The 25,823-nt window shown below is 46.5% G+C and overlaps 1 long non-coding RNA gene across 3 annotated transcripts in view; it reads left to right on the top strand.

The window, feature by feature from the left end:
• The first annotated feature begins 873 nt into the window (after positions 1-873).
• LOC146438950 (uncharacterized) overlaps positions 874-25,823 on the top strand; it is a 199,930-nt gene continuing 174,980 nt past the window's right edge. For all 3 annotated transcript variants that reach the window (XR_014851221.1, XR_014851220.1, XR_014851219.1), the window contains exon 1: positions 874-1,355. This is a non-coding gene — a long non-coding RNA (uncharacterized LOC146438950). The remainder of the gene's footprint in view (positions 1,356-25,823) is intronic.

Below are 25,823 nucleotides of genomic sequence, written 5' to 3'. Positions count from 1 at the left end.
AGACAGGTCTTGCTCAATTAGAGGTGAGCACTGAGGGCTTCTTGGTGACCTTCCACCGAAATGTTGTGCTGTTGAAACCTGGTGGTTGCACAAGAGGAGGGGCGGCGATGCTTGGCATGTGGTGCTGCACCTCGGGCCTCCTGTGAGCTCCTAGCACATCACAGCTCCCCATTGATTAGAAAAACCAGTGCTGGTGGTTCAAAACAATTCAGTTTCTGGATTGAAGGAGCCTGTCCTCCCTACTGCTTAACTCAAGTCTGTGCTCTGCAAAGATTTCCTGCAAGGATTTCTACTGGGCATGAAGACAAGGATCAGTGTGCTGATAATGCAGTCACCTTCAGCAGGAAAAAGAGAGTTCATGTCCCCAAAGCACAACTACTCGTGGATGATTTTAACTGGGAAACTTGTGCAGAAGGGACACTGCAGCATGCTGGCTCAGTGATGGGGGATGAGGGAAGGGTGACACCAGCACTTGCTGGGACTTCACTGTCCCACTGGGCCTGACCTGGGAGGGCAGAGCTGCCTGCAGGCCACAGGCTCCACTGACAGCTCCAGGGATCAGCCAGGAGCCATCCAAGGAGCCTGGGCAGGAACAGCCAAGAGCTGGGGACAGAGATGCAGGGAGAGGAGGAGACAAAGCTACATTCCTTCAGTATTCAGCAACCTGTCCTACTAACCACCCCTTGGGCTCAGAGAGCACTGAGGGCTGCCCTGCTCAGCCAGGGCTGCTAATGGCCTTCAGCTGTGGCCAGCCTGCCCTTCCCTGATTGCCCCCAGCTGGGCACTCTGCCCTGGCCCAGGTGCTCCTCGTTAGGGTGATTGCAATCCCCTCACAAAGGCACGGCTAGCAGCCAGTTGAGGGTTTGCCTGGGTGCTGTCTGGATGTTCTCTGGAGCTGACAAAGGTACACCTAACAGCAGGTTTTGGGGTTTGCCTTGGTGCTATCTGGATGTTCTGGAAGTCCCTGGCCTGTGTGGGGTGCTGTCCTGTCTGCTCTGCCTCCTGCTTGCACCCCAGCTGGCTTTGCTTCTTGGACTAGGCTGGAGCGGCGCTGCCTGTGGTCTTTGTTTGCAGTTTGTCTGGCTCAGAAAAGGACATTGTGGGTTCACACTCCCCCTGGGATTGTGCAAAGTTGGTGCCTAGAAGTGCCAGCTTATTGTGGGGGAGCAAAGCTGTGCTGCTTTGGGAGAAAAGCGAGGATGAGCTTCCAGAGGATGGAGGTTTTGTGAGGCGCTTCAAGTTGAACTTCCTTTGTGCACCAAGCTGGGCCTCAGGGCATCAGGCTTCATCTATGTGACCACCGTGGATTTCTCCTGATGGGAAGGACGGCACATTCACCAGGGAGCTGCTCTCAGGTGAGTGGTTGCTGTACCTGCTGCTCTTTAAAGTGCTCCTGTCTCTAAGATTCCAGCTCTTTGCAGATAGGTGTTATCTCCCAAGGATCTCCTTGTGCCCATGGAATGGCATCTGCTCGATCTGTTATACCACAGTCCTCCTCCCACGTTTGCCAGAGGGGAGAGCTTAGTGTGGGCTATGCATGAGGTTTTTGGAAAGCCTCTGCTTACTGGCACTGAGGGCTCAGTTGAGTCCTTTATTTGTGTAAGAGAAATATTTTGTGTGTTACGAGTATGCAGGGTTGTGCAGTGCTGTTTTGAAGGCAGCTCTGGAGCTGGAGGCATGCTCTGTGCTGGGGTATTCATTGTGAAAATATGTGTTGCTCTGTTTTTCTGGGCAGAAATACTTTTTATTTTTTCTTTCTGTACCTGAAATTACTGCTTTCAGGAAAGGCTGTATTTTAATGCTGCAGGGGGCAGAACATTTTAAGGTTCTGGCAGGTTTACCTTGGGAGTTTGAAGTTCATTGGTGGTCCCTAGGTGTTGATAAACTAAAAAATAATTGCAAACCTGTATTGCTTGGGGACTTTGGTGTCTCTTGTAAGTGCTGAGAGGGAGGGAATCCTCATCCTTTTTGAGGTGCAGCTTTGTGCCATGCCTGGTGTTTCCCTTGCTGATGAGTCAGGGATGACACCATGGGTTAATTCCTCTTTGCCTTGGGGAAGTAGCAGGGATCTTGAGGAAGCAAATGTGGTGACTGCAGACCAGGTTGTGTTGAATTGCTGGACTTTGCTGTTGGAATGGCCTCCCTGCACAGGATGGGGCTGGAGGGAGGTGGGTAGAAGGATTTGGAGCTGGGGAATGCCCACAGCTGGTCCTGCCTGTGACTGTGGTGGATGAAGTAAGGTGCAGGAGATTCTGGTCCTGCACTAAAGCCAGACCAGCTCCCCTGGTCCCAGGTCCTGCTATTCCCTTCACACCCCCCGACTGGGCTTGGCTCCAGTCAGAACACTCAGCCCAGGGAAACACCTTTTCATCCATTTTCCTCCTCCCAGAAGCACTGGGGAAGCTTACCCAGCGGTATGTCTGGGGTCTGCATGGTGTAGAGCTCAATCCAGGTCTCTTGGGACACAAGGATCTGTTTCCAGTCTTCACGGCCCTCCCTGTCCTTTGGTAGGATTGTATCACCTCGTGCTTGAGGACACCACAGTCCTGTTCTCTCTCCCCTACAAACCACACTCCTCCCCTCTGAAAACCCCAGCAAAGGTCAGCTTTATGCATTTCTTGGCAAACTCACGCCGCAACTGGCTGGACTGGTTTGAAATGCCTGGTGGCAGCTGCAGCCTCGTGCAATCTCATTTCAGGATTGCCTCTCCCAGGGAATGAGTCACTCCTGGGACAGTGTGGCTGTGCACTGTTAGGTGTCCATCCCGCTATCCACCCAGCTGGCACAGCCTGGATTGATCCTGCTCTGGCCAGCTGGCTCTGGGTAAAGTTGGTGGTGCTACCTTGGAGGAAACATGAGGGAATGCAGAAATTATTTTGGCTGCTCCTTCCTCTCCCCTTCCATCTGTGGCACAGGGGACCAGGCTTTAGCTTCTGAGTAACTCCAGCAGCCAGGATGGCATGATAAAGGCTTATCCATTAAAACATCATCCTTGACTCCTGCAGACCCGGAGCCACACTCATCAGTCCTTGTTTGAGCGATTAAGGATTGTGCCATTACTCTGCTGCTTAATGAATATTGAAATGCTGTCTGGAAATGAAAAGGCATCTCTTTTTCTGCGGCACAAACAAAGCAGGGATGTTTTCCACTTAGAGGGATGGTCCCTAAGTGTTGGGTGTCACCCCTCTGGAGCTCCAGCAACGCCCTCATCTTTGAGCTGAAGGGAGAAGTGGGAATCTTGTGGCTGGTAATAGCGAGGCCATTATTTTAAGAATACAAATGTTTAATGTACAATAACGAGTCACATAATGAATGTCCAAATGAGTGATGTTTTCTTCGGTTTTGCATTCCCAGAGGCGCAGAAAGTATTGGTCACTTTGACGGGGGAAGCAGTCAGGCAATTACATCGGTGTGCTCTGAAAAGAGGAGATTTTATTTCATAACAAAAAACTTGAAGAAAGGCCCACAGCACCCTGTGCTTCCTGGTCACTGCCTTGAATTCAATTTGCCTTTGCTCCAGGTTAAAAAGGGATGTGGGTTTTGGGGCTGTCGAGCTAGTGTTGGGTTTTTTGAAGTGAGGAGCAGGGAAGAAGGGCAGGAAGGCCTCTCTAAAGGGTTTCTTCTTTCCATGGAAAGAAAAATTAGAATTAATGAGGCCTGGCTGCCCTTTGTAGCAAGGGGAATGCTGGGAGGGGTGAAGGTGGGTATCACCAGCAGGGAGCAAAGCTGTCTTGCTCCAGGAGGGACATGGGCTCTGGCTGGCCATGTGCCCATGGACATGCAGGGCTGGGTGATGATCTGCTCTGACCCTGCTGCTGTGTCACCAAAACTCCCTGTGGTTCAAGGGGTTTGCCCAGCAGCTTTCAGTACCTTATTTTTTAATTTTTTTAACTTATTCATAAATGAGTTATTGAGAGAAGCTTTGCAAAATATTTTGAGACTTAAGACTCATTTTCTTCTCTTACTGAAATTTTGGGGAAAGCAGTGCTCTGTCACTTAAGCTGGGCAGCACCACTCAAATATTCTTCATGGTTCAGAAAGCAATGAAACCTGGGTAATTTCAGTGATGGTGGAAAACCTGTCTCATGCATGCATGTGTAGGGGAGATCTCAAATGTTGCCTTAGAAAGCAAAGTTTTCACATTCTGAAAAAAAATTCCAGGTTTTATCCATTTTACTGAAGGCTAAAATGAATTCTTATGTATATTTCATAAGAATATTTGTTTTGTGTTTAGCCCAGCATTAAGGATACCTTTTTCTTAATAAGCTCATGTCAGAACTACTGTAAGCATAGCCCGAAGGACGTGTTTTGTGAAGATGAAAAATGAACATGTTATTTACCTATCAATAGCAGGCCAGGCTGATCAATGCAGACCAGCATTGCCCCACTGCACTGGCAGGAGGGCTGCCCTGTCTGAGCAGTGCTGGGACTTTATCTCTAACATGGAGCTTTCAACCACTGGGCCGACAAAATGCCTCTCTGACAGCCAAGCCATTAATTACCATCATCTGAGCCTAATTCATTCATCCCTTTCCCTCTCATGCAGAGGGACAGGGAGGGCTGAGGGCACTTGGGGAAACATAGGCATGATTCCATATTCGTTATGCGGCGAGCGCTGCCTGCGACTTTGTTGGTTGCAGTGGCTTTAATTGAATTGGCTTGCCAATAAAGCTGTTGTCATTCAGTAAGTGAATTTGTTGTACTACTCGCACCACAGCTGCTGCATACAACCAGGCGTTTCCTGAAGGCAAGCCAACCTTGCGCTACCCTGGCTGGAGGGTTTTTTTGCCTTCCACCAAAACCCATCCGTAACGTGCTGTAAAATATCCTTGAGGTGCTGTTTCCCACCTGGGAGCAACAGCCTGCCTGAGCCCCTCTTGCAGGGCTGCGTCCCAGTCCCAAAAAAGGGTGGCTGTGAGAGGGGTGCTGGTTATTCATGGGGTCTGGGGCTGGCTGGCCAGACCATGTGTTTTTCCAATTAATGGGCTCTGACCTCTGTTACCCTGAGCTAGTGCTGATAGAGCATCATTGTTCCTTGCAGGAAAAGTAAATACAGAATATGACAGACAATATATTTTGTTAGTCAGGAGCTTAGAGTCCCATTAAGAAGTCTGGCAATATTGATAAAATAAAGCAACATTAGGAGAGGCATTTATTATGGGGTATGTAGGCTGTTGGGCCAAAAAATACTCCAACTTTCTGCAGTTTATAAAACATTAGGGAAGGAGAGAGGGGGGGGACTGCTTGATTTATGGTGGCTGTAAGTGATACTGAGATGAAGTGAAATATCCAGAGGTCTGAGAAAGTGTTACTTTTGTGTTTTAATGCGTGGTGTGAGTGTGCACACAGAGGTCCACGAGGCAGCTCGGTGGTGGTTCAGCACTCCCACACCTCATCCTTCTCACAGGGACTGAGACACAACCCCACATCCACACTCTACCCCTCTTCTCTGCTGGGTCAGAGCAAAACCCCATATTTTTTCACCCCACAAGAAGAGGGGGAACAGATCTGGATCTGTTTCATGATGCTGTGGCTGAGTCCCAGCTCCAGTTGGGATGAATTACTTTTTCTTGGTGCTGTGCTGAGCTGAGGGAATTATCTCAAGAGAGAAGTTCTCTTCAGAGATTTTTTTTTTTTTTTTTAATAATAACCTCATACAACTTCACATTGAAATCTGAATTCATGCCATCAGATTTATGCTTATTGTAGATTATTTTTAACACAGCCAGAATACGGATAGGTCAAGTATTTCAAGCCTTTTGCTCAGACTGGATCATGCTCAGCTGTATGCAAGAGCTGAAATAACATTTTGAGTGTTGATCTCACTTGAGGTAAATCCTAAATTTGAAGAGATAAGCTGGATACTAGATGGTAAAACTAGTACATGAATGCCTGTTTCTAGACAACCAATAAACCCCTTAAATTTTGCCTCATGTAGGCCCATGATATTTGAGTAGTAACTCATGAAGAAAAGCCTAAAAATTGCGTTTTAATAGTTGTAAAATTTTCTTTGACTTCAGTACCAATGGAGGTAGCCTGTAATGGGGACCTGTTGCCTTCAGTGCTGGGAGCCTGCTTGTACAAATCCATATAAATGGTTTTGGCAAAGGCTGTGGTGCCTCTTTCCAGCCCAGGAGAAGTCACTTTTCCTGGTGGTTTGGGAATAAAAGGATATCAAGCATAAAGTTTGAGGGACCTTCAAGTAGTTGACCTGTCTTACCTTTGTGGGGCACCAGTTCCAGGAGTAGAAACATGCTGGGCAATGTCCCACTGAGGTCTATGAGACCATAGCCTTCTTCCCCCTCACTATTTCTTCGGATTTTTCCTAGAAATTAAGATGCTGATCTGCAGGAAATCTGTAGATCATCTCTAGGAACTAACTGTGTGGTCAGCTGAGATCCATCAGCCAAAATGTCTGGTGTTAGGCAGCACATCTGGAGTCATGGGGCAGTGAGGGTGTATGAGAAGGGAAAGCCTGGGGTTTTAGGGCAGGAATCCACAGCAGCCACCCCTCCTGATGATTTAGGGCGATGCTGGGTCTCTCTGGCAAGTTTTCCTGCTGCACCAAACCTCGAGAGTGGTCTGCTGGAGCTACAGGCCACTGGGGGCCAAGAGGACGGGGAAATCTGAGTGGTGAACAACCTGTGGCTTGGGCTGCTCCAAGTAACCCAATTTGCAGTGAACACTCCCCTTGGAGCAGTAACGCTCCATAAGTGCCTGTGTCAGTCAATTATAGACTTAGGGTGTCCAACAACGTTTTCTCCTATCATCTCTTCCCACCACTCCCCAAGCCTCTGCCAGAGAGGACAAGCCCAGTGGCAGCAAGCACACATCAACCTCAGGATGTCATGGCAAGGAGCCAAGACTAAAAGTTCTGGATAACTTCATCGTGTCTTTTCCTTTCCTTGCGTATAATATTAATGTACGTGGAATGCAACTTCACTAATATTAAAAAAAAAAAGCAAAGCTGACAAGGGCTTTTGTATGCCTGTATCCCCCATGCTATTGGAAATAAATTTTCAGTAGTAAGCCATGTAGTTCTCAATTAGCAGCTAATCAAGTAGGCTGTTCCTTATTTAGAAGGTTTATATTTTTCTTAATTCTTTTGTGCCCTCCACATTCACAGTATAAGAAAATTGTGCAGGCATGCTGACCTTTCTTTAGAATGAGATTTCTGCACAGAAAACACAAAGCATAATAATTCGGAGATTGCTCTCCCGATCATTAGCTCAATGACTTGGAGAAGGAGGACTTGAATGAAAGGGAACTGGTCAGTGAAACCAGACCCTAGAAGTGCCATAAATATAGGTTTGTAGCAGGCCAATGCTTTTTTTGTTTCTTTGTGCCAGGCACTGCTTTTGCCTTTAAGCCTAGTGGGGTTGGAAAAGAAAAAACTCCATTAGGAAGAATCTTGGGACAGGAAGAATAATTTGGTGAATGACTGGTCAGATCAAGAAACCTGGTTATAAATGACTGGTTCTCATTGAAATAACTTGCACAGAGTTGTGGAGTGGCTTGGATTGGAAGGGACCTTAAAGACCATCTAGTTCCACGCCCCTGACATTCAGCTCTTTGACAACGCAAGCTTGAAAACTTCATGTGCCAAGTTTGCTTCAGAGTAACCTGTGCAAAAAAAGCACAATCTGTGTGTATGTGTGTGAGCTTTGGAGTTGGGAGGAAACATAGGGAATTCCTTTAAGGCTCATGAACACCCAATCTGTAAAAACTAACTCATGTCTCACCCAGCTCGTGATCCAAGGTGCTGATGGGACGTTCCTCCTTGGTGCCAACTGGTCTTCGTGTCTCTGCGAGCCACGGGAGGGCCTGGATCCTCTACACCCAGCCCTTCGCTGGCTGTCAAAGGTGTAATTAACTGAGTGGGTGGTGAAATGGCCCAGGGCTCCCCGTTTGCATTTTGTGCAACTGGAACGTACCCTCCTTGCTCGGGTAACGTGGCAAATAAAACCCGAGCAGGGCAGCGGCCGTGCTGGTGAGGAGTTTTGTAATAGCATGAGAATGGGTTTTATGACAGTGTATCACCTGCTGAGACTGCAGGGCTGGTGCAAATCATCTGTTAGGAGAAGGCTTTTGTGCAGCTCCATGGCTTTTTCGGGAGGTTTATGGCTTGCCGAGCAATCGTGTGCTGTGTGAAAGTCGGGAGGCGCGAGGCTTCCCAGAGCCACGTTGGCAGAGCTGCCGGGTGTCGCAATGGATGTGAGGAACCCACACCGGAGCTATGGAGCAAGATCCCAGCCCTGCTCAGTGCCTGCATGGCCGGGGCTTCCCCAGGGCTGCTCCTGACCCTGCCTCGGGTTCTCTCTGCCTGTGCAGTTTGTACCTCCAGCACCCGGACTGGTGCTTGCCCCAGAACCGAGTCAGACGTGTGCACCCTTGCTGTGCACTAAATCACACACCCTCTGTGCCTAGCATGGGCACTCCAGACCTTCTTGCCTTGAGGTGCTGCTGTAAGAGGGTTTGGCACACATGCTGTGCCAGGGGGTCTCGAGTGTTGCAACTCTGCCTGTGTTGCAAGGCAGAGCAGAGGGGCTCCCTGCTGTGCTCCCAGGGAGCTGGGATTAGACCTTCCCTGAGCTGTGTGTGTGACCCAAAATGCAGCCTGAGCTTCAGTGGTCCAAAGCTTCTGGCTCTGAAGGGTGAGGCTAAAAGCCAGGTACAGGTGGGAGGGGATCAGTTGAGTCTGAGACTCTATTCACTGAGAGGTTTGTGTTCTTTTGCAGTGTCTTCATGGGTTTGCTGATTTTAAGGCTCTCCATGTGCCAAGTTTTATCTGCTTTCCATGGATTGTCTATGCTCTTGGGTACTTTTTGAAGGAGAGCTCTGGAAAAATTTAGATATTTTGGTGTTTTAGAAGCACTTCACATCTCAAGGGCATCTCCCCTTTCTCCTGGGCAGTGCAAGGACTCTCTCCCTGTGTCTCAGGGTAGAAATTACCAGAGATTACTTTGTGCATGGTAGAAGACATGGTTTGAGTTCCACAGCTGAGACCTGGGTTTTGCTAGAGGACATCTGGCATTCACCCCTGGGGTAATCTGCGCTTGATGTCTCGCAGCTCAGTTTGGGACATTCCCTTTCAGAGTGGATGTTTGCCTTTCTCCAAGAGGTCTTTTTGGGTGGACTTGAAGGTCTGATGGGAGCCTTCTCATAGCTGCACCCTGTGATGGTAGCTCTCTGGTTGTATTTGTATAAAGATTGTGCACTGAGGGCAAAAACCCCATGAAGTTGAGGAAAATCTTTCTGTTGGCTTTACTGGGTGTTGCTCCACCTCTGCAATTAAATCAGAAGTCAGAACCTGCAAAAGTGTGCAGGTGAGATGCAGAAAGTCTGAAATTAGCTCTACACAAAGAAAGGAGGGGAGAAAGTAACAACCCCAAACCCAACACAATGTGACACAGGTGCTTTTCTGAAACTTTCTCTTCTGTTTATTTCCAAGTACAGTTTAAATGGTCTTTCAGTATTACTGGACTCTTCACGGAGACAACACTTGCCCTGAACAATTAATTTTCAGGTGATCCACTTCAATTTGCTTGTGATCACCAGGAAGGGAGGATATTTACTTTAAAGCAGCTGGCCTGAGAGAAATTCACAATGATGAGAAATACTCTGGAGCTGGGAGTAAGACAGATCACCCTGCTTTACTGCAAACCTCTGCACAAGCTGGATGGTGCCTTCCCTAGTCCAGCTCTTCCCTGCAGCTGGAATTCCTTATCTAGTTTCTTGGCTAGGGCTAGATTGGTGTGCAGTAGAAGTTATTGAAAGTGAGAGATGCTCTGGATTTACTGTGAAATGGCCAAAATCCAGCCATAGGTCTGAGAACATTCTGCAAGATACACAAAGCATCATTAAGCTCCTGCTGCTGCGGAGGAAAGCAGAGCATGAGAGGGGAGGAATGGGAATTGCTCCATGGTCCTCCCTGAGGTCTGAACATCCCAAATCTGATAGAGCTCCACTCACACTCGCCTGACTCCCTGCCATGGCTGCTGGGCTGAGCAAGTGAGGACAAACCCTGCCTGGAGCTGCTGCCAAGCTTCTCCAGCTCTTTCCACCAGTTTGCCCAAGTGCTCAGGTGATAAGATTCGTCCTGCCCTGTTTTTGCAAAGGGATTTGGTGATTGCAAAACACGTCACATTATTGACTGGAAGTTGTTACCATCTGGTGATGTTTCGATGGTCTTGTACTAATGAGTGGGTAATCTCAATTGAGTTTCTAGGAGACAGCTGTCCCCTCTCACTTTCTTCCTCATGATCACACGCATCATCACTGTGCTGGACACTAATTGGAATTCTTAGTTACAAGCGGCCATGGAAGTGCTTTCCACAAGAAATGGGGTAATAGGAGAGAAAATGCCTTTCCAGCAGCTGCGATGTGTTTCATGTGCAGAAGGGATTTGGAGTTTTTAGCAATGTTATACAAGCCTTAAACACTCTTTAAAGAAGGAATCAAAGGCCATGAGCTATAGTAGATGAAGTAAGAGCAACAAAACCACACTGCTATCCCTTTGGCTTATTTCCTAACCCTCCCACCAGTCAATAGGTGCCTGCTCCAAAGTGCTCTGTCTTGTAAATGCATGCCCAGAAAGTGTAGCTCAAAGAAAAAAAAAGTCTAGTGCATATTCAGAGTTGTGATCAGATGGAAGCATTCGTGGTTCTTACTGGCTTGATGATAATTCAAAATGTTATTCAAAATCATGCAAAGCTGGGTTCTGCACTTGGAGCCATGGAGATGGGGAGATTGGTGCTGCAGGGGATGTTCCCATGGTAGGGAGAGGGCTGGACATGTTGTGGGATAGTAAATGCAGCTCAGATATAGCCTGAGAAGTGTCATGGTCTTCCACCTCAGAAGTGACTTTCCACTGCTGCTTTAACACCCCTTGTACTGATTTTCCTCTCTGGTCACCTTCTGTCTCTCCATGGGGTCATCACAGCCTCACACAAGCCCTCAGTTTGGGAGGAGGTCTTTTCTGCTCACAGGAGGTCTCCAAGGGACATGTTTTCTGAAATGCAAGGCCCACCATGAGTGCAGAGGTTACTAAAGCTTGTTTAAAGGGAAGCACTTGCCCTGCCATGGTGGGGCTGAGCATCCTTGGAGACCTCAACTTCTAAGAGTGGGTTTTGGGTCAGCCCCTTTTGCTGTACCATGTCTCCTGTCTGAGGCCTTGAGTAGTTTTTGTCTGGCTTGGACTTCCTCCCTGGCAAGTCACCCGTGATTGCAGGTGGTTATTTACTCGCACGTGGTTCCTCCTATCTCCCTCCTTATCTCAGCTGTCTGCACAGGCTTCAGGCTGCCCTGAAATCTGTGAGCAGCAGTGGTGGCTGTGGTGGTGGTGTGGTGTGAGCTTGGTTTGGGCTCGAGTCAGCAAGCAGCAATATCTCAGCCTGTTGGAAACTGCTGGTGGTAGCTGGATATCGGTGTGTGCGACGGGTTTTCTTTACTCAACAGCACAACACAACTTTAATATGATAATAATACCTGTTTAAAGACTTGCTGGGGGGGGAAAAAAATTGAAAGCATTCTTTTGTTCAGTTGTGGAGCAGGTTGGGGGTTTTGAGGCCAAAGAGGAAGGTAGGCTTCATGGCCATGATGGACCATATGTTTGGTTGCCACACCAGCTCGATCCATCAGGAGCCCTGCAGAAGCACCTGCCTTGGCCACAGATGTGTGTGTGGAGCAGCAGCACTGAATCACCTGTCATCCCGTGCGGCTGGGGTGAAAGGGGAAGCTATTTACATAAATTATTGGAGAGCAGTAAATATTATTTCATGATATCACATCAAGATTAACTTAATCAAACCTGATATTAAGAGGCAGGATGATTTGCTTTTAGCTGAAGACACAATTAAAGAAGGTGCTTGAGGGTAAAGGAGAGTGCCTACTTAGGAAGATGTTTATCACACAATGGGTGATAATGGGTTGGGAAGCTTATAACCGAGATCTTAACTCCTTTGTGGATTTTGTAGCTACAACTCTCCTAATTTTAGCAGCTGTTGCAGTGTCAGGAAGGAGAGCATGAATGAAATGTAGTCCTGGGGTTTTTCTGCGGGCTTTGGCTGGAAGGGAGAGATATCTTAATATTTTAAATGCCTATTTCTCGTTTCAAAAGTTTCTGAAAGATTGTCTTGGCAAATTTTGTCCAAAGTAAAGGCAAAACATTTAACTCTTCCTGGCTGGACTGGGAATCTGCCTGACCTCAGCTCTGCTGTCAGTCAAGGCTGTGCTTTTTGTTTCCTGGATTCTGTAGAGGGTTAAAAGTGTTGCAGCTCCTCTTCTCACTGCTGCTTTTCTCTTGGCCATTAGATCACAATAGCATCATAGAATATCCTGAGCTGGAGTGTCATTTGCTTGCTAGGAATGGGTTCATCTGCTAGAAGCCTGGATGTCAATGCCTTGAGTTTCCCAATGTATCCATAGCATATGAATCATGGAAACTCTTTCCAATGAGTTAAGTGAGAGCTCAGCCTGTCTTAGTTGTCTGAGAGAAGAGATTCCGTGTTAATTTATTGCCTCCAGAGCTGGCTGCAAGGAGATTACTCTTACACAATCTCTTAAACAAAATTTTGCGTAATTTTTACAGAAAAGTCAAGGCTGACCCATTTGGGCAGTCCCTGTGTTGAACCCCGGCTCCATTTCTTTTTAAGGAAGGCTGAGACTCCCCTCACTCTCCTATTTTTAGTCAAAAACCAAATTATCAGTTGGGGGGGTGGGAGCTTAAAATGGAAAATCTTGGACAAGCCTGAACTGCGTCTCCTCTTTGTGCAAAGTGCATCGTCTTCGATTCCAGACAGTGTCAACACCAGGTGGAGGAGCTGGGAAAGGTTCAAGGTGTGCTCAGCGCATTCCAGGATTAGACCCATTGTTTAAGTAATAACACTCAATCTCACAAGCCCATCTTTATTTCTCTTTTCCATCCAGTCTTTCTACATGAAAGATGCGAGGGCTTTATTTTTCCTTAGCTCTTTCCCTGTCCTTGCATTCCTGGTGTTTTCACAACCTGCTGTGCAGGGTTATGTGGCTCCTTGCCCTGATGTCTCAGGTGACTGAGAGCAGGATTTGGCCCAGGGTTAGTAGTAAGCCACTAAAAAAATAAATATAAAAATCTGCATCTTAATTATTTCATGTTTGTTTAGTTCAAGTGATGCATAGCTTTGGTTCTTCAGCTGCCACCTGTGGGAGGCTCAGGCCTTGTCAATACATCTATCCCTGCTTTCGATGCCTGAGTAATACAAGCATCTGCTGCCACTTGACAAGTGATGCTCTACTGACCATTTCTAACAACTCCCACCTGTTCATGTTTGCAAAAGCAAGTCTGAAATGCCTGGCCACGGGAAGAACAGCCTGAGCACTGCTTTGTAGCCACAGCTTTTCCCTCCCTGGCTTCTTAAGGAAGCTGTGGATCATTGATTTCAGAGAATTGTAGAATGGTTTGGGTTGGAAGGCACTTTATATATCTGCTTCAATCACCCTATTCACTGAAGACTACCCCTTCTTTTAAGGGCTGGTCACCTCTTAGATATTATACATTTAAGACCAGCTTTGCCATGCCTAAAAGCTGTAGGATTTAATTTCATTTTTAAAACTAACAATAGGTACTCATATACTTTCCTCAGTCTTAAAGGTGAAGGTGTTTGTAGGTAGAGCTGCTATATCTTCCTGTAATGATATTCAAGCTGCAATGCAGCTTTGATAACGAGGAGATGGTGGTGAAACTAAAACTTGTGGTGTCCCTCCCAGGTCAGGGGGGAGGCAGCACTTTTCCCTGAGGATGGTTCTGGAACTTTCAGAGGGGCTGGAGCCTGGACTGCTGTTTTAGGGAGGTCCTTCTCTGGCAGACCCAGTGCACCTGAAATCCAGGATTGGATGTCCCTGCTTTGCCTGGCAACCTTGTCCACTGGAGCTTTAAAGTTACATTAACACTGGTTTTGTATTTCTGGATCAGCCTTTAGTCCCATAATTTTCTGATTTGATGCTGCATGTCCTGTGTTCCCAGTAACTAGCAAGCAAACCTGTTGCAGAAATGAAGTTTTCCATGTGTTGCTGCTTCTTTCCTGCTGCTGTGGGAGACCTTTTCTATCTTAGCTATGTGAACTCTGCCCAAAACTGCTGCTCCTGGAAGTGCCCCTTTCTGCTAGGTAGCTGAAGGGGGAGAGGGATGACAGCCACATTTTCCTTACCAAGGCTGAATTTTGTCTTCTCCAGCATTGGGTTGTACTTTCTTTGCTTGGGCAACTTTTGCCAGTGGCAGGAGAGATGGGATTTGGGCTCAGCCTGTCTTGAAGGAGAAGCTGGTGAGCCAAGTGGCTTTACCACAGCATTGGAGATTGAATTAATTATAATAAACCCTGACAATCCTGCTTAGACTATATTCTCTTTTAATCAGGAATAACCTTAACAGTAGCTTTAGCCATGGTCAAAACCTAATTTGTGGTGAAAACAAAAAATAAGGCAGTCACTTTTCTTCCTTTGCATCTCAGTGCTCTTGGGCCCAGGAGCATCTGAGTAACTATTTTAAGGAAAAGGTTTTTGTTGAAATGCGGGTAGATCATAGAGACTTTAATTGCTCCTGTGAGAAGTCAGCCCAGGTTAACTAAAATCTGTGGCTGTGGGTGCAGAGCCCTTGGGAGCCAGGGAGAGATCACCTCTTCTGGAGAGGCTGGGGAAGCAGGTACAGGAATGAAGTGAAATGAAATGGGCATTGCTGGTGCAATATTACTTAATATTTCTGCTTTGGAATCACAGTGAGAAGTATTTTGTGGTGACCTCATCCAATGAGATAAAGCTGGGCACGGCAAGGTCTCACCTGGGGAAAAGTCAAGCAGTGCAGATCAAAGCACCTCCTCTCTGGCTCAGCTCAGCCCACCTTACCTGTGGGTAAGGCATTTGTTGGAGACTTGGGCTTAATTCTTGGCTCTAGTTGAGGCTTTGTGACATCTGGAAGTTTTAATCTGGAGTTTTAACCCAGAGATATAGCTCAATCCATGAGAGGATTGTACAGATAAACTCATTAATGTTTGCAGAATACTTAGGAGCCACTTAAGCATATCAATAAGTTTAGAGTGCTATTACTGCATGGACTTTGATTAAATCCCTTCGTGTCAGATCTCCTCCTAAACATTTTCATCAAAAGCTTGTGCTTTTTTAAGAGAGGGTTTTTTTAAAGTTTTTGTTTGTTGAATGCTGATTCCAAGTTTGCAGAATCTGAGGCAGTTGTGGAGCTGCTTGGAAACGTTCAAAGCTTTCCCAGGCTTATTTCTTTAGTCAATAATATTGTAGTGAATTGCAAACATGAGCAGTAGAGAGTTTTAGCAAGCCTTCATTTTGCCAGTGGCAGCTCTGTAGGTCTCTGCACATGCAGCTCTGAGGGGGACACATCCAGCCTCCTCCCTACAGGGATGTGGGAATGTTCTGATGGGGATTTTCAAGGCAAGAGTTGGGCAAACCCATGTGAAAACACTTCTGTTCCTTTGGCTATGGTTAGACTGAGACTGGGAAGTGCTTGCCCGATGCTCAGGACAGATGAACGTTGAGGATTTGATGTAATCCCAGACCTCAGGCATGAAACTCAGCTTGACCTTTCCTGTCGGGTGCTTTTGTGCAATTCTACTGGACATTTAGCAACGAGAAAGGAAGTGGAGGAAGGATATCAGTTCAACCATATGTCAATGCTGGGACGTGAAGTGACGGGGAGAGGAAGGGCTGAGACGTGTGTGGAGACACTGGTTAAAATAAGAGCTTTTATGGAGGGGAACTAGGGGGCTCAGGGGACTGGTGCTCTTGCTGGAGGTCACCAGTTCAAATCCAGCTTGTGGAAGTAGTGACCGAAAAATATAATTAATTAATGATCTTCTTTCCATACCCACCGAGCATCCCTCTCCTGTGGTCCTGCCCAGCCTGATCACGGGTCATAAAACTTTTGGCCACAAATGGTCCCTTTTGGCAGATTAATGAAGGGTTTAATGACTCTGCTGGGGGTGGTAAGAGGTTTGTCTTGTCCCTAAAAGCTAGCTCTTGGGGAAGGTTTTTCTGCCTTCAGAAAGCAGAAATGTGGATTTTGAGTTCCAAACTGGGGTTTGTAGTGATGTGTCACAGACAACAGAACAAAGCCAGCACTGGGATGAGGATGGCATTGTTCCTGATGCAGGGACTGTCTCAGGCAGTTCTCACCCTGTTTCTCAGAGAGATGCAGTTTTTCTCGTTGGGTTTTCCCAGCAGAAGCCAGGGCACAGAGCTGCTGCTGGTCTGAACACTGGGGAATGAGCTGTACCACAGCAGCCTCTCCCAGCATCTTCTGGTCAGGGAGGTGGATGTTAGGATTTGAACAGATTTGCACTGCAGATTTGTTTTCTTGCCAGAAACCAGAACCTCTGGCTCTGGGCTCATTTACTTCACACTTGCATTAACTGTAGAATTTGATGGCTCTGGCACTGAGCTCAAGCTCACAAAATGCACCAACAGTGTGACATTAATTCTCTTTCAGCTGCGTAAGAAGCATGTCTGAAAGTAGATGCCAATTTAAAAATAATATTTCAGGGCTTGCTCGGTGCCAAATCAGACCTTTGGCCATTTATAGTATCTGTCTTTCTGGCAGAGATTGGCTTCTGATGCTTCACATCAAGATCTTGTGTTCAGTCAAGTAGGGAATAAGGAAATGTATTGTTGAAAAGCAGGCAAAAGAGGAAAAAAGCCACCCTCAGACGACAGTTCTCCCTCACCCTGCAAAGCAATAGAGTATTGGAGATGGTCTTGCAGATCTTTGCCAGTGAATAGTTGCTGCCCTTTTAAAGGGAACAGTTTTATTGAATAAAGCTAACACAAAAGTGTGAATGCTTCTAAGTTTTCATGCAGAAATCTGTAAACCCAGAAGCAGCTTGATTTGCAAGGGAAACCTTAAGCTTCCAGTGATTTATAACAGGACTTTGTTATAACTTCAAGTCAGTTTAGTAGCTGCCTGTGATATTTTGGTTCTTTTTGGAGTCTGGATGCAGAGGGGACCCTACAGTAGCTTTATACATATATATATATTTTTTTTTTTTTGGTAGGAGTTGCAGCTTCACCTGTCATTTCTCTGGCCTGATAAATGAGCTGGTGCATTGATCTCCTCTCCCTGGATTCATTTTTAGGCAGGTGGACAGAGCCACTCACATGAATCACCCAGTGCAAGCAGATCCCAGTGTGCTTGGGGTCTCCAAAGGGACATCCCTTTCCTAGCGCGTGAAAGGATGTCCTTGAATATTTTATTTAAAAAGCACTTTTCTTTTTAGAATTTAATTCAGTGCAGCGTACAATACTTTATATTGTTTTTATGCTAGCTAACAACAACCCAGCCCCCCAAAGCAGCTCCAGAGTGGGCTGTGCCCTGGGAAGGCTCCTTGTGCTGTGGTCAGCCCCGGTGTGGGATGGGAGCAGAAGAGAGCAGGACTCAGCAGTTCCTTTTTCTTAGCACAGGGCCACAACTGAGATGAGGCAGGCACTCTCCCTTCCCAAATTTTCTTTCTAAATTCAGGTTGGAGTCACGTGGGAATTTTTTTTGATTTATTTTTTTCAAACTGCTGGCAGAAGTAGGGGGTATTGTGCAAATGGTAACGGGGGGTTATGGATTTCCTTGGAGTTCTTTGCCCAGGAAAGGGTGAGCTGGATCATGTGGGTCATTGGTCTGGGTGCAGGGAGCTGGCTTGTTGTTAAAAGCTATATTGATCTGTAAAGAAGGGACTTCAGGGTGCTGCCTGCCCAAGCCAGTTTCATTTGAATCAAATTCTACTGAAACTCTGAAGTTCTGGGCTCACAACCATGGGAACTTGTGTGCATCTCCCTCCAGGAGATTCCCACTCAGGCATGCTGACTGGATTTTGGGGATTTCAAGGAAACCCTTTTAATCTGACACTCCTGTAATTCATGCAGAAGCAGCTTCATCCAATAAAGCCATCAGGAGGAATGCTTTGGGACCTTGCTGCATCCTCCCTCCTTCCCCTGCAGCCAGTGCTGGCAGATCTTGGGTAGGGGAAAGTGGTGTGTGGGGCAGTTTGTTTGCCAGGAAACACCTTTACTGCTCCAAATATTTCTGCTCTTTCTGGGGGTTTTCAGCTGGCTCTGGCCATGGGTTTGTCTGTCAGAGTTTCCCAGTGTGGGATGCTCAGACACCTTGAGAGATGTTGTATTCTTATGGACTCTTTTTGTGCTTGGAAATGTCCTAGGGATTAGGAACAGGCTTTTCAGGAGGCAGGATCATGCCCTAATCCTTGTGGCAAACCAAGAGTACCTAAATTAAAAAGCCAAATCAAAGCAACAGCAATAACCCACATAAAACCCTCAAACAAAACAGCTTTAAAAAAAACTGGCAAAAATCCCTCCACCTTACTGGCAGAGAGGTCCTCATTGCTCTTTCTCTCACCTTCAGTTTTTTGGGGTCCATTTTGAAGCTAAAAAGCTGATTTGGGGGATGCTGCTACAAAGCTCCCGTTTTTTCCTGCATATTGGGACACTCCCTGGTATTTTCCTCTTAATTTTGCTGCTGCATCAACCCCTTTCAAAGGCATATATAAGGTGGCAGAGAATTTGGGTTTAAAGCACCCCTCCACAACACTGTGCTGAGGCATGTCCTGTAGGAATGCTGCTCCTGAGCCCACCCACTCCAGTGCTGGCAGGAGGACTGTGGAAGCAGGAGCAGATAACTACACTTATTCCCTACCCTCAGCAGCACCTTGATGTCGGTGAGACTGTGGGAAACAGAGATGAGAGGTGGGACCTCTGAGTTTGAACCTCTGACTGTATTTTTATTTACATGTACACACCCAAAAACCCCTATAAACCCTTTTCAAAAACCACCTATTTATAACATGACCAAACCAGTGCGTTTAGTGACCTTTGGAAATAACTTTTTGATTTTTTTTTTTTTTTTTTTTCTCAGACCCAGCCCCTGGGTTCATCTGTCTCAGAGTTTCACTTCTACCTCCTTTCTCTCATTTCCCCTTTACCTCCCCACTTGGTACTTTTCCTGGCCACCCCAGTTAGGGTCTGGCTGGATTAATGCCAGCCTGATGGATAGCTTGGAAGTGATCATTTCCAGGGGCTCTGAGGGCACTGCAGAGGAGTTCAACCTTAACAACTCCCACCCTGCAAGGTGAAACCCAACAGACAAAGGGATCTAAGTATTTATACAAATATTGGTGCTGGCCATGCAAAATAATTTAAATTTTACTTAGCATATGTGAAAAAAAAATTGTAGTTTGTCTTGGGATGTTCCAATAAGCCTGGGATGTTTTCACAGTTACAAGTATATATTTTACAAACTTTTTAACAAAAACAACTATTGTGTTTTTGATAGGGTGAAAATGTTATCATGTAGAAAAATGGAAATCCAAAGCAATGCATTCTTTGCTTACTAGGTGAGATTTACTGGGTGGGCTTCTTTTATTTTTCCAGTTCTTTTAGAAGTTAATTTGGTATTTTCATTAAAACCAGTTCACCTCTTAACACAGTTTCAAAAGTTTTTTTAATATTTATCATGGGGGGCTTGTGTGTAAAATAGGAATTATTATTTTAATGCATTTGCATAAGGAAATATAATACAGATATTTCCGAGAGGAGAAAAAAAGCTTTGTTGTTAATCATTGTACGTCTCATTCTGATATATGATTGTAGAACTCAGGGAAAAAACCTAACAAAAAACTGTTTAATAGTATCTTTTTATACTTATTCTGTGTTGTAAATAGTATGTTTGTAGTAATGTATTGCATAGAGATGAGCTGTCGAGGTCCTTGGGTTAAAACATAAAGCTCCCATCAGCAGCCCAAAACCTCCAAGCAACCTATCAACCAAAGCCAGCATCCAAACAAAACTAGAGGGGGAAAAAACCACATGGGAAGGTAAACCCTACAGCAGGGAGGGAAAACAAAAGTGATTAGTTAAAGTCCTGCCTCACCACTGTTTGCCTTGCAAAGAGGGAGGCTGATTTAAAGGAGGAGGGGAGGGGGAAAAAAAAAAGGGTGGATTAATGTGAACTTTAATACTGAAGCAGTGTGTGTTTACTGCTGGTGACCACAAGACATAAATCTTGCGAGCACAATGTACAATGCGAGGCAGCCCCCAGGTTTTTTTTTTCTCCCTCTCCTTTTTTTTTTTTTTTCTCCAGCCTCAATTTGTGTGCAAGTGTGTGTTAAGTGCCGTTGAAAAATAGTGACCTTTAATAAAGGATCGTATCCTGAGACTATTTTCCCAGACACACAGTGACCTTTCAAACCAGACTGGGGTGAGGGGGTGTGGGGTTTGGACTTTGAACCGGCCAGTTCCCGCTGCGTGCCTCTGTTTGCCAGGCTACTTTTTATTGTGTGGCCGGGGAGCGCTGGCTATGCAAAGCAGGCTGAGCTGCCAGCCTCAACCTTTGCAAATCAATTTGTCTGCACCCGAGTGAAAGATGCTGCGACGGGGACAGACTGCGGCGCTTTGTGCCACCGGCGCTTTTGGCACTCCTGGAGAGCCCCCCCAAAACATCACATGCCTCTGGTTCTATTCCTCACCTCATTATTTTATTATTTTAGTTATGTTTTTAAAGCTGATTTTCTCCTCCTGCAATCCTGGAGGGGATGCCATGGGGAAAAAAAAAAGGGGTTCCTCTCCCTTCCTTTCCCTGGACATCCCCCAAAAACACAGGGGTGGCACTAGGAGACCTCTCCAACTTTCCATCCTGCTTGAAGAGGATAAACCCCAACCCACCAGGCATGCAGCATCCTCTGCATAAATGCAAACACTTCCTAAGGGTTAACGTTATTGATTTCCCTGGGCTCGGCATTAATCAGTACCTAAAAATGCCAGGAAAAGACAGAGAAACACAATTACTTCGGGTCCTCTGAATTTCAGTTTCTCCAGGTGGCCCCTCCCAGAGAAATGGCAATCCCGTGTTTTTTTGTGAAGCTGGATCGATTCCTGCATGAGCAATTAATCACTCCATACTCCTGAGGAGCTGGGGAGCAAAGGACAGGGTGGAGCCCCCAGGACCCCACTGGGATGTCACCGGTGCTCTCCTCCCTTCTGTTCTCGTCTCGCTGAGCTGACCTGTGAAATTGATAGCTGGGCTCCTTTGGCATTTCTCGTGGGGACTGTTGGTCATCACATTCATTTTGTGCTTCTTCCATGTGTATTTTGTGAGCTTCCCTTCTCAGAGCAGCACCAAGGAGCCAGGTGTGCTCCCTAAAGTTTTATCCTCTTGTGCTCCACGTTTTAATCTTCCCTGGATGCTTTTCAGCCATGGTTTGCCTTGTTGCCTTGGACCTCTGGAGTCACACTGGGCTGCCGATGGTCATCCTTGCTCAGTCTGGGTTTTGACATCAGGCTTTGGTTTGTTTAGTTATTTATTAATTGATTTCTAGTATTTTATTCTAATTTTTTCACTCTTATCTTCCTGTGAGTGCACCTCCTGGAGAGGGGAGAGGAGCAGGGATCTGGATTACTTACTTTTAGAAAGGCTGTGAAAAGGAAAGAGGAGGAAAGAATTTACTAGAGTCGAGATGGGAAGTAATCATGGTCTGGATAGAGATTTTGGCAGCAGCAGGGTCAAGGTGAGGATGGGCTCTCAGTGAACCAGAGGTGGTGACACGTGGATTTATGGGCATGGGGGACAGGAGGGAAAGAAAGCTTGAGTGTCAAGGATGGCTCCAAGGTTTCTGGCCTTTCAAGAAGGTTGGAGTCAAGGAGAACACCGAGTGTTGGCGCAGGGTAAATTTCTTTCCAGTAATTATAGATAATACAGGTGGAGGGAAAGGCCATTTTGCCATAATAATGAAGTTGCCTGAGTTTACAAGTAGTGATAGACAGTGTAATGAGTTGTGGAGAACTGGGTGGGTCCCACGAGGAGTTATTGAGATGTACAGAGTCTGATATTTCATCTAGGCTGGGCTTGTGATGAAGTTTTTAGTAGGTGATCTGGAGATGGCAAGCCACAAACACCTCTTGTGTGTTTGCTGGGCAGGACAATGCCTGCTCGTGGGCTGCCCTTGCCAGGAGGGACCCCAAGCTGTGGCTGATGCACTGCTGGGCCACTCTTGTTCTCCCTTTATCCCTGCCTGTATTGGGAGGCTTCGGGGTGGCACTGGATTTTTGAACACTTACTCCAAGACCTTATTCATACAGAGAATTCATACTTTATTCATACCGAGTTTATTCATAGCACTCTGTCTCGTTAGCCCTCTGATTCAATGCATACACAGGGCTGTGAAAGGGGGGTTAGCAAGTGGCTGTGTGCTCCGAATGCTAATGGCATCTGCTTTCTTTTGGTGTCCTTCCCGACGGGTATATGGTGGATCAGTGTGCCCAGGTCTCGTGCGGGAGTGGGCCATGGATGAATGGCAGCTTTGATTCAGGCCAGCCCAAGGAAGCCACCAGAAACTCTGGCTCTGGGCAGGCACTGTGTTGAGAGAGTTGGGATGAATTTTTTTTTTTTTCCTCCATCGTGTAGAGGAAAATGTTTCCATGAGTGAGGGAAGAAATTAATTTGCTAAAATCTTACGTGAAAACCACCGACTTTTGGGGTTAAAAGAAAAATCTGAGAGCAAAGCTGGGAATTCCTTTCGTCTTCAGCTTTCCCTTCCCTCTCTTCTGTGAGGGACTTGCTTCTCCTGTGAAACACCTTAATTCTCTTTACCTGTGTGCATAACAGGAGCCACTCATGGTGGGACATAATAAGGTGCACATCCAAGCACATTCACAAACCTCTCCAGCCTCACCTGTGGAAGCTTATGTGCAAATGCTTTAATTCTTGTTTAAAACTAAGCCTTTGTGTCTACCTGAGACTTTATCTGGCCATTGAAGGGCAGCTTCTGTCCCCTCATCCTAAGGCCTGGCAGTGTCCTGGATGGAAATGGCTAGGTTGGTGCCAAGAGATGCCCTCATTACAGCCACTGCAGCTGGAAAGCTGCTGTTCCTGTGTTTTCTGCATCTGGTGCCTTGTATGTGCTTAGCCAGGATGATTTTGGGGTAATCTCAGTTTTAGTAAACCAAACAATATTTGGATAAGTGGAATAAACACAGTTTTCTGGCAGTAGGGGTTCGGAGCAGCTGAAAAAGCTTTTGAGGCAGGGAAAGGTCTCTGGTGTGGCTGCTGAATGCAGTGGGGACAGGTGTCTAAGGGAAAGATGGTTTTAATGGACATGGAGTCTAATTTCTCTGACTAAACTGAACATATTCACTCAGGGAGGGCTGATGGGAAGAGCACATTTGATCCTGAAAAATAAGAAATTTGTACCTTTTTACTTGAGAGCTTGCTCAAGAATATCTCATCCCTGAGAATATTTGGATATAACCTTTGATGCCAGTGAGGTCCCTTGAACACTTTGCCTTGTTCTTGGGGTGAGACACTTTTAAAAAAGATTTCAGACTAGTCTTTATCAGTACCATTCTTTTCATATGTTCACCTGGACATCTTTCTTTTTCTGCATCCCTTTTCCTGTCTTGAACAGGTTTCTTGGCTTCCTGGCATTTCTGGAAAGGTTCCCCTCTGTGTATGTGTACATACACACAAAAGTTCTAGGATATCAATTTACTTGGTTCAACATGAGACACACAGTTTTTTCCAGAGTCTGCTTTTCTTCCCATTTTAATTTAGATTAACTTATCTGTTGATGGGTGAGGAGGCTATACGGCTATCTAAATAATTACAGTTCCTTTTTATAAGCATCAAAAATAATTGGAAATAAACTTCTAGGACAATTTTGAACACCCTTGAAAAGAGGATTTTTTGGGGTTTTTTTTTGGTTTTTTTTTTTTTTCTTTTGGAAGGATTTGAAGCAACTCTGTCGAGGTGAAGACGTCCCTGCCTGTGGCAGGGGGTGTGGAACCAGATAATCTTTAAGGTGCCTTTAAACCAAACCCATCCTAGGATTCTTGGGTTGGATACTTAAGGGCATCTGGCTCAGAGCCAGATGAATTAACCCCCTCAGGCAGGAAGGTTTAATCATGCTCGTCACGTTAGTCATGGGAGCTGAGGATCGAAACCTTCGGGTTTCACCCGTTAGCACCTGGCTGGAGATGAGATTTCTGCACTCAGAGCACCTCATGCCTTCTGCTCAGCCGCACCGACCTGGCTAGCACAGTGTCTCACCAGGGCGATGGCTCAGAGCCTGTGGGATGAGAAACAGCAGCGTTTTCACTCTTAAACTTCCCCCTGTGCACACTTGGCTGCCCCTGCAGGTGTGTCCTCCAGCTGTGAAATGGACTTGAACGTTCCCCACGCTGCGAGAGATGCTGGGTGAGACCAGCGTGGCCAGTGGGGCACAGCCGAGGGTGTGAGTGGACCCTGCCCTTTCCTCCCCGTGCCCCACCAGTGACCTTCCCCCTCCTCCTCCTCTTCCTTGCCATGGCAGCAGATCTTTCTGCGAGCACAGTCAGCTCTCCTGGCTCTCTCAGTCCAGTGAAATCTGTTTCCTAAATGCATTTCACCCCCGCCAGCCCAAAGCCAGGAGGGAAGGCTGGGCACAGGTTTGACACCTCCAGCACCTCACTTCAAACTCTGGGTAAACCTATTAAATGTGTGTTATGTGAAACTCAGCCTTTTACTTTTTCTTTTCTTTTTAAAAAAAAAAAAAAATTGCCTTAATGCCCCCTTTCTTCCCAGCTGAGTCCTCGGGGAATACAAGGAGTTAACGCTGGTATTTATAGCAACAAGCCAAGCTAATAACCACTGTGGAGCTGGGAGGGTGGCTGGGAGGTTATCAGCAAACATGGGACTGGAAAAAAGTCGGGTTTTGAAGAATTAAAGTGCTCTGGTCTCCCCTCCTCGCCCACCCCAAAGTGTGGGACCACTGTGGTTGTTGGTACAGAAATGAAAGGTATTACAGGAGAGTCATTGTGTTACTGGGGGTGGGGAAATGTGTCTGCCTGTCTTTTTTTTTTTTTTTTTTTCCCCCCCCCCTCTCTCTTAAACTTCCTGGTCGGTCAGGCCGGGGCTGACAAAGGGGAACCAGTCGTGTCCAGACACATTGCAGACTTCTGGCAAAATAGCCCAAGCTCACGAAAATTTACACATTTCCTGGCGCCCGGCCAGGCGGTACTTGTAGGACTTGGCATGGCTTTTCCTTCAGTTAAAAAATGGCCTTTTTTCCCTCCCTTTTTTTTTCTTTTTTTTTTTTTTCCCTTTTCCCTTCTCCTTTCTTCAGTGCGCCAGGAGATGGAAAGCTCCTGTGTGCTGGGTCAGGACAGTGGAAAGTCAAAGTTTAGGCATGCAGAGCTGTTCTCTGATTTAGCAGCATAGGTAGCTTCCCTCATCCTTGATCCCAATGGACACAACCTGCCTGATTCCCACCTCCTTGTGAAGGAACATCCTTTGGCCAAAATAATGCAGATAACCACTACTGAACACCTTTTTTAGGTTGCCTCAAGCGTTCAGAGATGCAGGAGGGATGTGCATGGGTGGTATCTCCGCCTGAAAAATCAGAATTTGGGGAGAAAAAGGGTCAGTTCTTGCAATTGAAGCTCCTTGACTGGCTGTGGGCTTCTGGCTGGCTCTGACACCTCATCTGGGTATCTCTGAGGGGGGATTGAAAGCAGCCTCCCACTGGTCAGCAAGCCCTGTCACTTCCTTCCCTCCACCAGCCTCCCTCTTTCCACAGAGCAGAGTTTCAAATGAACGTTTTCGGTTCATTAAAGGTAGTTTTGGAAACGTTTTTAGTTCTGTGAAGAAAACCACCCCAAGCAAGCAACAAAGTGGGAGCTCATCAGGACTCAGAGGTGCAGGCTCAAAACGAGGGGTGGGAGAAGCCCTCTCCATTTGGGGCAAAGATTGTTGTTTCAATACTCCAATCCATTTTTGACAGCTCTCCTCAGTG

The sequence above is a fragment of the Lichenostomus cassidix genome, chromosome 3 (genome assembly GCF_008360975.1).
Source record: "Lichenostomus cassidix isolate B80296 chromosome 3, HeHo_3.0, whole genome shotgun sequence".
Lineage (NCBI taxonomy): Eukaryota > Metazoa > Chordata > Aves > Passeriformes > Meliphagidae > Lichenostomus > Lichenostomus cassidix.
The sequence above is the reverse complement of the archived record's forward strand: the minus strand, read 5'-3'. Positions and strand labels throughout refer to the sequence as shown.